This window comes from Ahaetulla prasina, chromosome 6 (genome assembly GCF_028640845.1).
Source record: "Ahaetulla prasina isolate Xishuangbanna chromosome 6, ASM2864084v1, whole genome shotgun sequence".
Lineage (NCBI taxonomy): Eukaryota > Metazoa > Chordata > Lepidosauria > Squamata > Colubridae > Ahaetulla > Ahaetulla prasina.
The window spans coordinates 76,925,966-76,940,622 of NC_080544.1; positions in this window are offsets into that span (position 1 = coordinate 76,925,966).

Below are 14,657 nucleotides of genomic sequence, written 5' to 3' on the forward strand. Positions count from 1 at the left end.
GAGTTCACTGGGAGTTTGGTCAAGATGACCTCCCAATGAAATTGGTTACCCTCCACTTCAAACCCCACTCCACTCATTGCATAAACTCCTCTTAAAGTCCATCAAAATAATTGTCCTAAGGAAAAATTAAAATGAATGGAACTCTCCCAGAAGCAAGGTCTTCAAGATGGTAAGAATTTGGACTCTTCACAAGTCTTATAAAAATAAGATGGTTCCATCTTTCAGCAGACTTTCACACATAGGGGCAGTCAACACAGGTTATGTAGACAGTAAACACAAGATCAATCCAAATGGACTCAAATGTCTATACACCAATGCACAGAGTATGAGGAATAAACAGGGTGAATTAGAAATCCAAGTAAATGAGGGTAGATATGATATTGTTGCCATTATGGAAACTTGGTGGGATGAAACTGACAAATGGAACATACAACTAGAGGGATATAAATTATTTAAAAGAAATAGACCAAATAAAAGAGGAGGTGGAGTTGCACTATATATAAGAAATAACTACATCTCTACAGAAATAGAGCACAACAATGATGAAAATCATCTTGAATGTATTTGGGTCAATATAAAAGGGGTGAAAAACGATATTGCCATAGGTCTATACTATAGGCCACCCAACCAAACAGAGGAAGTAGATGAACTTTTTGCTAGTCAGCTAACTAAGGTATGTAGGAAGCACATCACAGTAGTAATGGGGGATTTTAACTACCCTGACATCAACTGGGAAACAAACTCTGCACCAAGTGGAAGATCCAACAGGTTCCTAACAAACCTAGCAGACAACTTTGTTTCCCAAAAAATAGAGAAGGCGACAAGGGGATCAGCCATATTGGACTTAATTCTCACTAACAGAGATGAAATGATAGAAGGTGTTGAAGCTACAGGAACCTTGGGGGCAAGTGACCACGCAATGAAATTGGTTACCCTCCACTTCAAACCCCACTCCACTCATTGCATAAACTCCTCTTAAAGTCCATCAAAATAATTGTCCTAAGGAAAAGTTAAAATGAATGGAACTCTCCCAGAAGCAAGGTCTTCAAGATGGTAAGAATTTGGACTCTTCACAAGTCTTATAAAAATAAGATGGTTCCATCTTTCAGCAGACTTTCACACATAGGGGCAGTCAACACAGGTTATGTAGACAGTAAACACAAGATCAATCCAAATGGACTCAAATGTCTATACACCAATGCACAGAGTATGAGGAATAAACAGGGTGAATTAGAAATCCAAGTAAATGAGGGTAGATATGATATTGTTGCCATTATGGAAACTTGGTGGGATGAAACTGACAAATGGAACATACAACTAGAGGGATATAAATTATTTAAAAGAAATAGACCAAATAAAAGAGGAGGTGGAGTTGCACTATATATAAGAAATAACTACATCTCTACAGAAATAGAGCACAACAATGATGAAAATCATCTTGAATGTATTTGGGTCAATATAAAAGGGGTGAAAAACGATATTGCCATAGGTCTATACTATAGGCCACCCAACCAAACAGAGGAAGTAGATGAACTTTTTGCTAGTCAGCTAACTAAGGTATGTAGGAAGCACATCACAGTAGTAATGGGGGATTTTAACTACCCTGACATCAACTGGGAAACAAACTCTGCACCAAGTGGAAGATCCAACAGGTTCCTAACAAACCTAGCAGACAACTTTGTTTCCCAAAAAATAGAGAAGGCGACAAGGGGATCAGCCATATTGGACTTAATTCTCACTAACAGAGATGAAATGATAGAAGGTGTTGAAGCTACAGGAACCTTGGGGGCAAGTGACCACGCAATATTGGAATTCGACATTAAGCAAATACAAGTAGTAGAACAAAGTCAAACTAGAGTCTTGGACTTTAAGAGAGCTAATTTCAATAAACTTAGAGAGAGCTTGAGAAGGATTCAATGGATGAGAATCCTCAGGGGGAAAACAACTCAAGAAGCTTGGGAAATTTTGAAAAGTGAGATTATAAAAGCACAGTCTAACACAATACCAATGAAGAAGAAAAATAGTAGATCACAAAAGAAACCAGCATGGATGCATAAAGAACTATCTGACAAATTGAAAGACAAAAAGGACAAATATAAAAAGTGGAAAGAGGGGCAAATAACTAAGGCAGAATATCAGCAAATAGCTCGAGCCTGTAAAGATGAAGTGAGGAAAGCTAAGGCTCACAATGAACAAAGGCTAGCGACAAAAGTAAAAAATAACAAAAAATGCTTCTTCCAACATGTTAAAACAAGAAAAAAGTCAAGGAAACAATTGGCCCATTGCTGGGAGAAAGTGGCAAGAAGATGACAAACAACAAGGAGAAAGCAGATCTACTTAACTCATATTTTGCATCTGTCTTTACACAAAAGGAAAAAACAATCCAACCTATCAAAAACAGCACTACAAAAAACAGATTAGAAACACAAGTTAAAATAGGGAAGAAAATGGTAAGTGAACACCTGTATACCCTAGACGAGTTCAAATCACCAGGACCGGATGGATTACACCCCAAGGTTCTGAAGGAACTGGCAGACGTGATCTCAGAACCACTGAACTATATCTTTCAAAGATCCTGGAGCACAGGGGAGCTGCCAGAGGATTGGAAAAGAGCTGATGTAGTTCCCATCTTCAAAAAAGGAAAAAAAAACAGATCCAGGAAACTACAGACCTATCAGCCTGACCTCAATACCGGGAAAGATTCTGGAAAAGATAATCAAGCAACGAATCACCGAACACCTAGAAGCAAACAAAGTAATAACCAAAAGCCAACATGGGTTTGTCAAAAACAGATCATGCCAGACTAATCTTATCGCATTCTTTGACAAAATGACAAAATTAGTAGACCAGAGGAATGCTGTTGATATAATTTACTTGGACTTCAGTAAAGCATTTGATAAAGTAGACCATAACCTACTACTAGATAAAGTAGAAAAATGTGGGTTAGACAGCACCACCACCAGATGGATTCATAACTGGCTGATCAACCGCACTCAACGTGTAGTCCTCAACGGAACTACATCCACATGGAGGGAAGTATGCAGTGGAGTACCCCAAGGCTCTGTTTTAGGCCCAGTACTCTTCAACATCTTCATCAATGACTTGGACGAGGGATAGATGGGGAACTCATCAAATTTGCAGATGACACCAAGCTGGCAGGAATAGCCAACACTCCAGAAGATAGGCTCAAGTTACAGAAAGATCTTGACAGACTTGAACATTGGGCGCTATCTAACAAAATGAAATTCAACAGTGAAAAAGTAAGGTTCTACATTTAGGCCAAAAACAAAATGCACCAGTACCGTATATGTGGTACCTTGCTCAATAGTAGTACCTGTGAGAGGGATCTTGGAGTCCTAGTGGATAACCATCTAGATATGAGCCAGCAGTGTGCAGCAGCTGTTAAAAAGCCAACACAGTTCTGGGCTGCATAAACAGAGGCATAGAATCAAGATCACGTGAAGTGCTAGTACCACTTTCTAATGCCTTGGTAAGGCCACACTTGGAATATTGCATCCAGTTTTGGTGCCACGATGTAAAAAGATGTTGAGACTCTAGAAAGAGTGCAGAGAAGAGCAACAAAGATGATTAGGGGACTGGAGGATAAAACATATGAAGAACGGTTGCAGGAACTGGGCATGTCTAGTTTAACAAAAAGAAGGACTAGGGGAGACATGATAGCTGTGTTCCAATATCTCAGGGGCTGCCACAAAGAAGAGGGAGTCGGGCTGTTCTCCAAAGCACCTCAGGGTAGAACAAGAAGCAATGGGTGGAAACTGATCAAAGAAAGAAGCAACTTAGAACTAAGGAGAAATTTCCTGACAGTTAGAATAATCAGTAAGTGGAACAACTTCCCTGCAGAAGTTGTGAATGCTCCAACACTGGAAATTTTTAAGAAAATGTTGGATAACCATCTGACTGAGATGGTGTAGGGTTTCCTGCCTGGGCAGGGGGTTGGACTAGAAGGCCTCCAAGGTCCCTTCCAACTCTGATGTTATGTTATGTTATGTTATCTCAGTAAGCCATGTGCTTTATTTAATCATTATCTCAGTATTTACAAATAATGATTTATAACACAAGGCCAGATTTTGAAAGAGAAAGCTGAAGATGAACATTTGGATGAAAAATTCCAAATCTTGAAAATAATAAGTCTAAAATATAAGAAAGCATTGCACAAATTATTAGTTGTTTTCTGGGAATTTTTCAGCTATCTAACAACAATCTGTTGGCAGGGCCAATGAATCAGCAAAACTATTTGAAAACTATTAAATAAACAGATCAGCTAATTAAAGTAAATGATATTGATAAACTAAATTAAATAACATACCTATCCTTAGAAGTTCCAATATCTCAGCGATTGCCACAAAAAAGAGGGAATCAAGCTATTCTCCAAAGCACCTGAGGGTAGAACAAGAAGCAATGGGTGGAAACTAACCAAGGAAACTAATCAAGAACTAATCATTGCATTCTTTGACAAAGTGACAAAATTAGTGGACCAGAGGAATGCTGTCGATATAATTTACTTGGACTTCAGTAAAGCATTTGATAAAGTAGACCATAACCTATTACTAGATAAAGTAGAAAAATGTGGGTTAGACAGCAACACCACCAGATGGATTTGTAACTGGCTGACCAACCGCACTCAACGTATAGTCCTCAACGGAACTACATCCACATGGAGGGAAGTATGCAGTGGAGTACCCCAAGGCTCTGTTTTAGGCCCAGTACTCTTCAACATCTTCATCAATGACTTGGACGAGGGGATAAATGGGGAACTCATCAAATTTGCAGATGACACCAAGCTGGCAGGAATAGCCAACACTCCGGAAGATAGGTTCAAGATATAGAAGGATCTTGACAGACTTGAACATTGGGCACTAACAAAATGAAATTCAGCAGTGAAAAAAGTAAGGCTCTATATTTAGGCAAAAAAACAAAAACAAAATGCACCAGTACCGTATATGTGGTACCTTGCTCAATAGTAGTACCTGTGAGAGGGATCTTGGAGTCCTAGTGGATAACCATCTAGATATGAGCCAGCAGTGTGCAGCAGCTGTTAAAAAGCCAACACAGTTCTGGGCTGCATAAACAGAGGATAGAATCAAGATCACGTGAAGTGCTAGTACCACTTTATAATGCCTTGGTAAGGCCACACTTGGAATATTGCATCCAGTTTTGGTCGCCACGATGTAAAAAGATGTTGAGACTCTAGAAAGAGTGCAGAGAAGAGCAACAAAGATGATTAGGGACTGGAGGATAAAACATATGAAGAACGGTTGCAGGAACTGGGCATGTCTAGTTTAACAAAAAGAAGGACTAGGGGAGACATGATAGCTGTGTTCCAATATCTCAGGGGCTGCCACAAAGAAGAGGGAGTCGGGCTGTTCTCCAAAGCACCTCAGGGTAGAACAAGAAGCAATGGGTGGAAACTGATCAAAGAAAGAAGCAACTTAGAACTAAGGAGAAATTTCCTGACAGTTAGAATAATCAGTAAGTGGAACAACTTCCCTGCAGAAGTTGTGAATGCTCCAACACTGGAAATTTTAAGAAAATGTTGGATAACCATCTGACTGAGATGGTGTAGGGTTTCCTGCCTGGGCAGGGGGTTGGACTAGAAGGCCTCCAAGGTCCCTTCCAACTCTGATGTTATGTTATGTTATGTTATCTCAGTAAGCCATGTGCTTTATTTAATCATTATCTCAGTATTTACAAATAATGATTTATAACACAAGGCCAGATTTTGAAAGAGAAAGCTGAAGATGAACATTTGGATGAAAAATTCCAAATCTTGAAAATAATAAGTCTAAAATATAAGAAAGCATTGCACAAATTATTAGTTGTTTTCTGGGAATTTTTCAGCTATCTAACAACAATCTGTTGGCAGGGCCAATGAATCAGCAAAACTATTTGAAAACTATTAAATAAACAGATCAGCTAATTAAAGTAAATGATATTGATAAACTAAATTAAATAACATACCTATCCTTAGAAGTTCCAATATCTCAGCGATTGCCACAAAAAAGAGGGAATCAAGCTATTCTCCAAACCACCTGAGGGTAGAACAAGAAGCAATGGGTGGAAACTAATCAAGGAAACTAATCAAGAACTAATCATTGCATTCTTTGACAAAGTGACAAAATTAGTGGACCAGAGGAACGCTGTTGATATAATTTACTTGGACTTCAGTAAAGCATTTGATAAAGTAGACCATAACCTATTACTAGATAAAGTAGAAAAATGTGGGTTAGACAGCAACACCACTAGATGGATTTGTAACTGGCTGACCAACCGCACTCAACGTATAGTCCTCAACGGAACTATATCCACATGGAGGGAAGTATGCAGTGGAGTACCCCAAGGCTCTGTTTTAGGCCCAGTACTCTTCAACATCTTCATCAATGACTTGGACGAGGGGATAAATGGGGAACTCATCAAATTTGCAGATGACACCAAGCTGGCAGGAATAGCCAACACTCCGGAAGATAGGTTCAAGATATAGAAGGATCTTGACAGACTTGAACATTGGGCACTAACAAAATGAAATTCAGCAGTGAAAAAAGTAAGGCTCTATATTTAGGCAAAAAAACAAAAAACAAAATGCACAGGTACCGGATAGTAGTAACTATGAGAGGGATCTTGGAGTCCTAGTGGACAACCATTTAGATATGAGCCAGCAGTGTGCAGCAGCTGCCAAAAAAGCCAACACAGTTCTGGGCTGCATAAACAGAGGGATAGAATCAAGATCACGCGAAGTGTTAATACCACTTTATAATGCCTTGGTAGGGCCACACTTGGAATATGGCATTCAGTTTTGGTCGCCACGATGTAAAAAAGATGTTGAGACTCTAGAAAGAGTGCAGAGAAGAGCAACAAAGATGATTAGGGGACCGGAGGCTAAAACATATGAAGAACGGTTGCAGAAACTCGGTACGTCTAGTTTAATGAAAAGAAGGACTAGAGGAGACATGATAGCAGTGTTCCAATATCTCAGGGGTTGCCACAAAGAAGAGGGAGTCAAACTATTCTCCAAAGCACCTGAGGGTAGAACAAGAAGCAATGGGTAGAAACTAATCAAGGAGAGAAGCAACTTAGAACTAAGGAGAAATTTCCTGACAGTTAGAATAATCAGTAAGTGGAACAACTTCCCTGCAGAAGTTGTGAATGCTCCAACACTGGAAATTTTTAAGAAAATGTTGGATAGCCATTTGTCTGAAATGGTGTAGGGTTTCCTGCCTCAGCAGGGGGTTGGACTAGAAGACCTCCAAGGTCCCTTCTAACTCTGATATTATATTATATTATATTATATTATATTATATTATATTATATTATATTATATTATATTATATTATATATTATATTATATTATATATTATATTATTATATTATATTATATTATATTATATTATATTATATTATATTATATTATATTATATTATATTATATTATATTATATTATATTATATTATATTATATTATATTATATTATATTATATTATATTATATTATATGGAGAGAAGCAACTTAGAACTAAGGAGAAATTTCCTGACAGTTAGAACAATTAATAAATGGAACAACTTGCCTCCAGAAGTTGTGACTGCTCCAACACTGGAAAAATTTAAGAAAATGTTGGATAACCATTTGTCTGAAATGGTGCAGGATTTCCTGCCTGGGCAGGGGGTTGGACTAGAAGGCCTTCAAGGTCCTTTCCGACTCTGTTGTTGTTGTTGTTGTTGTTGTTGTTGTTGTTGTTGTTGTTGTTGTTGTTATGACAGTATACACAGCAAACAAGATAATTATGCTGGATTTCCTATCATAGATCACTAGTCGAACACTTCCCAAGCGTTTAGGACTGTGTGATGTATCAGCGAATTATGCGAGCAGATCCCAGTAAGGTGGCCTTCTGCAGCTGACCAACGGTGATCTTGTCAATGCCAATTAGTTTTAAGTGCTTGCCTAGGTCTTTAGGCAGGGCTCCTAGTGTGCTGAGTACCACTGGAACCACCTGCACTGGTTTATGCCAGAGTCTCTGTATGATGATGATGATGATGATGATGATGATGATGATGATGGTGATGATGGTGATGATGATGATGATGATGATGATGATGATATTTTTGTATGGAGTAGTACTTGCTGTCATTTTAAACTAAAAGAGTATTTAATAAACCATTTCACTTTGCTTTTAATGATATACCTAAACTTGTATATGTGTGTGGACATGCATATGGATAAGTGTGAAGCTACTTTACAGTACACAAAATTATGTACATTATAGCACTTTCTTAACAAGTCTGTTTTAGAAATAACAGAGATATCTGATAACAGCACTCTAAGGTTTCTGCATTTTAAACTAGATGTGTTTTGTCTACAAATGCATAGGTTATGTGTTGTCAGAGCATTTCTTTTGGCAGAAAGGGAGAGAAAGGATCTTGTGCCAAATTAAACTGGGCAAGAATGTAAACCCTTATCACTTCTGATAAACATCTAGTTTGATGAAACCCCAAGTAAGCTCCCTTCCCAAACAGCAAAGACCCTCATATGAGTTTGAGAGAAAGAACACATTTCAGCATTCCAGCTCTGGTTCCCTAGGCAACATACATAACAACAGTTCCATAAAACTCTGGGTTCCTGTTTGTCTAACCCTCCAGGGCATTCATGGATTGAAAGCTTCCTGAACAAATATTTCAGACAGGCAGCTATATAGTTAAAACTCAGGAGTTCGTAATTTTTGTATTTTTATAGTTTTTGGTTTTGTAAATTGATTTCAGGAAGCATAACATTTTGACAGATTAAAACAAAAGTTTACATTGTTTCATTTGGAAGTTACGTCAAAGATACAGTACATCTTCCCAAATTACAGCTTTCTGGAGATGTGAAATTCCAGACAACAATTTCTTCCTGGTTTTCTTTTGACCAGTAAAGCACTCAATCTAGCATTTGTTTTGTATATATAGTAATTTTATTAAAGACTATTAATTATAATGGTAATAGGTAATGCAAACTAAAAAATAGAAGAATAAAAAGAATAAGAGGTGCAGAAAAGAAAGTAAAAAAGAGAAAAGAGAAAAAGTATGAATATAGCAAAGAAAAAGAAAATAAATACATAAAAAAAGACTTTCTATCTTCGTCTCAACAAATATAAACAATTTTAGTAACTTATCACATCCTCTTAAAATATAACAAATGGCATCTTCTTTTTTTATCTATAAAGAAATCCATAAAAATGTCATCAGTTCAGTTCTAGTATCAGCAAAAGTCTATTAAAGGGTTACAAGAAATAACAACATATTTATTTTAACCTTTAACCAATTTTATATTCCTTTGTTTTACAATTAACAATCGTAATCTTTAGTCCCTTTGTAGGAAGTTAGCAGTCACCCCTCTCCTAGAAGAATGAAATATTTTGGAGGATATTGAATAGGGCAGAGTATTGTGTTTCCCTGGATGAGAAATGGAGAAACCTGTTTTAAAGACAAACCAGCTTCCTGCCTCCTCACACCTTTGTCAATGGGCCATTAAGGCCTCAGCCAAGCTCACTCATTCCCCCCACCTTTATCAATGGACCATCATCTGCAACACAATAGGACTCATCTAGCAACAGAAACTCACCACATGGCAAGAGTTAGCTAAGACCCCTAGACCACCTGGGAGTTTGACAACCAATCAGGGTACATTTCTTATACAGGAACAGGAAACACCAAGGTGGAGCCCCACAGAGAATATAAACTCAGGCACTCAGCATCTTGTTTTTCTTCTCTTCTCTTCTTCTCCTTTCCTCTCTGGTTCTTCACCCAACACCTTGAAACATGTGATCACCTTTTCTACTCAGGAACGCAAGCCATGTGCTCCTGTTCAGGAACTCAAGCTATGTGATTCCTGTCCACCATTAAACCATCTTTCCAAGCAGTCTCCATGTTTCCAGTGTCTTTTTCCCCACTTGGAACAGATGGACATTTCTTCCAACACCTTCAAATAATGTTGTTGAAATTTATTTCTTTTCACTTTTTCTTTGCTTCTTGTCATGAGATTTTTCATAACTTTAACGGGCTGTTTTTCAAATCCAATGTAGGAAAATTATCCATGTCACTTTCATAGTTTATTATTGTATATATCTTTTAATTTTTAAATCATAAAAAAAAATTTGAGTTCAAAAATATCTTTCAATAAGTCCAATGTTAAAATACGTTAGAAGTTGTACTTAAAACATTTTTTTGCTAAGGATTAAAGGACTTACCCATTACTGTCAAATTTATTAATCCAAGCATTTCTAACAGCTGAAAAGCAGTTAATGAGCGATTCGTTAAAGTTGTTAGAAAAGGATGTATCCAAAGTTAGCCATTTCAAGGAAACAATCGTGGTTTGAGCAAGATAGCTATTCCTTTGTCAACTATTTCCTAGTCTCCCAGAATTCTAAAATCACTTCATGAGGAACAGCTGTCTAGAGCATTTGTGAATGATCTCAAGTGCTCTCGTTGTCTAGATAGGAATTATCAAAGATCTGATCTATTCGCTGGCTTTTCATTCCCCCATAGCCACCAGTTCTGCTTTTCATAGAGCCATCTTCAATCTTTCATTTTTTCCTCTGGAAGCCTTGACCTAGCATTTGGGATGGAGGAATATATTAATTTTAGGGTATCATTTATTCCCAATTTTAAATTTGACACATCAATTTAATTTTGTTGGTATGTTATAAATAACTTCATTGAGCTGTATTAAATTCACTGACTTAAATGACTTTAACAAACTGATACCAGTAGCAGCGATTTACCCCCTATATGTCTCTTCTATGTTTTTGAGTATGTCTAAAAGGAGGCGGAGTAATTTTTGTATATTTAAGAAAAATAGAAGTTTGGGAGATTATGAAACAGAAAGTTGTGAAAGGTGTAAGTAGATCTTCTGACTCAGGAGCATAAAATAAGAGAGGCAGAATATTTCTGGAATCCCTGCCCTAACTTTTGAAAATATATGTGCTTTTCTGTCTGTACAATTTGGATATGCATGATGCTTAACACAATGCTTGCTATTATTTGATCACAGGATTTAGCAATCTTAACATAAACTCAGTATGACAGCTATTGTCTGCTTGGTTATAGACAATGAGCTACAGTCCACATACTTGATGTAAAGTCACAGGTACTGAAATAGCCAACTGTAAAAGAATTGTTGGCTTGCCATTAGTCCCTAAACTTCCCTAGAAAGCATAAAATGGAGGCACCTACTTGATAGTTTTAAATAAAATTTAAATTTTATTTTAAAAATATACCCCCAATTTGGAATCAATTGTGTGTCACTATCCAGATCACTATCCAAATCTGTATTCTTAGTTTGCTATATCCTACTTCCAAGTCTACAATTCCAGCAAAAATGATCAAATTCAATGAATCATTCCACTTTAGTAGTCTTCACACACCTGCCATTCTGATTATTTTCTCCTATTATCTTCCATCTCTAAATGTGTCACATTTGCTTATTCCTATGTTTAAGTGCATAAAAACAAACTCAGTATTTTTATCAATGAAGTTGAAATTAAACATTTGGAAGACCAAGTTCTGTCTGACTTTTTAAATCTTCAGGCTTCCTCTGTTAAGACATTGTTTTTCATTGATCTTCATTATTGCTTCCTTGAAACTTCCAAAATTAGTAAACTGGTTTTCTTCATACAATCTGATTTATGTGATCTGCTTGATTCAATTTGGTCAACTCATCTTGTTTAGTCTTACTTTATTTATATGTACCCAAATATTATCTATCTTTTCCTATCATCTATCTATCTATCTATCTATCTATCTATCTATCTATCTATCTATCTATCTATCTATCTATCTATCTATCTATCTTCTATCTGTCTGTCTATCTGTCTACCTATCTATCTATCTACCTACCTACCTACCTACTTACCTACCTACCTACCACAATGCTGTTATGCTGTCAATTCTGAAGACCTCTGGACAGTGTATGATAAAACATCCTACTAAAATAACAATCCTTATATGAGTTAGGGTTAGGGTTAGGGTTAGGGTTAGGGTTAGGATTAGGGTTAAGCACTCAATTTTGATCAGATGACCATGGGGATGCTGTAATGCTCATAAACGTGAGGACAGGTTGCAAGTCACTTTTTTCAGTCATTGTAACTTTGAACAGTTGTTAAACAAATAGTTGTAAGTCAAGGACTACCTGTATAATCAAGTGCTATTGACTCTTGACCCATCAGATTCTGGTGAAGCCATTCTTCATCCCCATCTCCATTTGCAGCTTATATGCAAGCTCATGCAATGATGAGAGGAAACAATCCTATGCTTTAAAAATGTGAACTTAGTGAAAATATATATTGTTCATCTATAGACATTGCCAGTTAATTACATCACACATCACATTTTACTTACTAATCACCTATTTGCCACTTGCTAGGAATCCATCTGTAGTTTACTTTTGTTCTTTTTAAAAAGCAATTTAATTAATTTGATATTATCCACAAATTTGAGCCTGTTGTGAGTCTAGTCTTGGCCAGACTTGGGAATCAGGCTGGCTTTGTCAAAGATAAAAACCATAGCCTTACTTAGAATTTTACTATGAACAAAAAAAGGAGAGAAAAGAGCTTTTCCCTAGCTGGCAGCAGCAGATAAAGGTCCTGGATCCATGATGGAAGTCCTTTCCAATGTCACATGGCCATAGAAAAGGCCCAGGGTTCTGATCATGACATTGTACCCATTGTCCTGCAAATTTTGGTTTTCCTGTGGTTTCTCATGTTTAGCTGACCTTTTCCTTACGATCCAATAATAGGGTAAAAATGTGCAGTATGGAACAGTTAGATCTCCCCTTATGTGGAACTTTGCAATAGTAACAAGGTCACAGTCATACAGTCATAAGTGGGAGGAGGTGGGTGATAGGAATGATGAGAAGATTAATAGTAGTGCAGATTTAGTAACTAGTTTGACAGTGTTGAGGGAATTATTTGTTTAGCAAAGACATGGTATTCTGGGAAAAACTGTTCTTGTGTCTAGTTGTTCTGGTGTGCAGTGTTCTATAGCATCATTTTGAGGGTAGGAGTTGAAACAGTTTATGTCCAGGATGCGAGGGGTCTGTAAATATTTTCACAGCCCTCTTTTTGACTCATGCAGTATACAGGCCCTCAATGGAAGGCAGGTTGATAGCAATTGTTTTTTCTGCAGTTCTAATTATCCTCTGAAATCTGTGTTTGTCTTGTTGGGTTGCAGAACCAAACCAGGCAATTGTAGAGATGCAGATGACAGACTCAATAATTCCTCTTTAGAACTGTATCAGCAGCTCTTTGGCCAGTTTGAGTTGGCGCAGAAAGAACATTCTTTGTTGTGCTTTTTTGATGACGTTTTTGATGTTGGGTGTCCATTTTAGGTCTTGAGATATGGTAGAACCTCGAAATTTGAAGGTCTCTACTGTTGTTATTATGTGTTATGTCCCCTCCTGACCACAACCCAAAAAGACACACAAGCTGACTTTCCTTGCCAACAATTTATTCCAACAACAGATAACAGTCCTGGCAATGAACCTGCGATTGCCTGCCAAGTTCTTCTCAGACCAGCGTAATTACGACAATAATTAATAATTATTGTCTGAATTACAAAATAACACAGCCGAAGCTCCCAGAAGTCAGTCTTTGTCTGTCACGGAGCCCAAAGGCAGCTCCGCCCACTTTTATACCCTGTGGGGTGTGGCTCCATGACTTAGCACTCCCTGGGCTGTCCTCTCCTTTCCTTTTGCTGTGCACGCTTCACTTGGTGTCGCTGCCTTGCGTCTAACCACAATTGATTCTCCGCAGCTGGCTCTTGGAGCTCTGCCAGGGAGGAGGAGGAGGGGTCGGGGGGAAAGAGCCATGTCAGCTCCTTCTCCTCCACATGGCCTGCTTCTGGAATCTGGAGCAGAGCCAGAGAGGAAAATTCTGCAGAGGGAAGCCCTGTCGGCTCTTCCCCCTCACTCTCTGAATCACTCTCAGCCAGGAGGCCCGGCTCGGGGGGGCTGCAGTAGACACAACACTATATTGTCTGATATTGTAAGAGATGGTAGTATGGGAGGAGATGTCGTGTCCCACTCCTCCGCTGACGGCCGGGTCAGGGAAATCTGAATCAGGCGTGCCTCTGCAGCTCTGCCAAAATCCTAGCAAAGTCCTCAGGGCAGGCAAGAGACCAGAAAGTGACTTCAGCAAGATATGTTTAGACTTTGCCTGACTCAGAGAATGCCAGAAAGCAGGTCCTTTATATAGGCCATGGGGTGTGGCTCCATGACTCAGCACTTATCCAGGCCTGCCCCTCCCTTCCTTCTGTTGCCTCCGTCTATCAAGTCTTCTGACGCGAGGGTCACTCCAGTCTGCAGCTGTTGGCAATTGACCTCCCTCAGGCTCACATGCTGTGGAGGAGGAGGGTCTAGTTGCTCCGTTTGCCTGGGCATGGAGCCAGAGCTGGGGGCTGGAGATACTTCCTCCTCTTCAGCCTGTCTGGGCATGGAGCCAGGGCTGGGGCCGGGAGGCATACTAGGACATTCCTCCGTGTTCGGAAGCAGATAAGAAGGCCCCGGCTGTGGTGAGATCGGACGAGACACAACAGGATTTCTCCTAAAGTCCACTACCATTTCTATGGTTTTGAGTGCGTTCAGTTCCAGATTGCTCTGGTCGCACCACGAGGCTA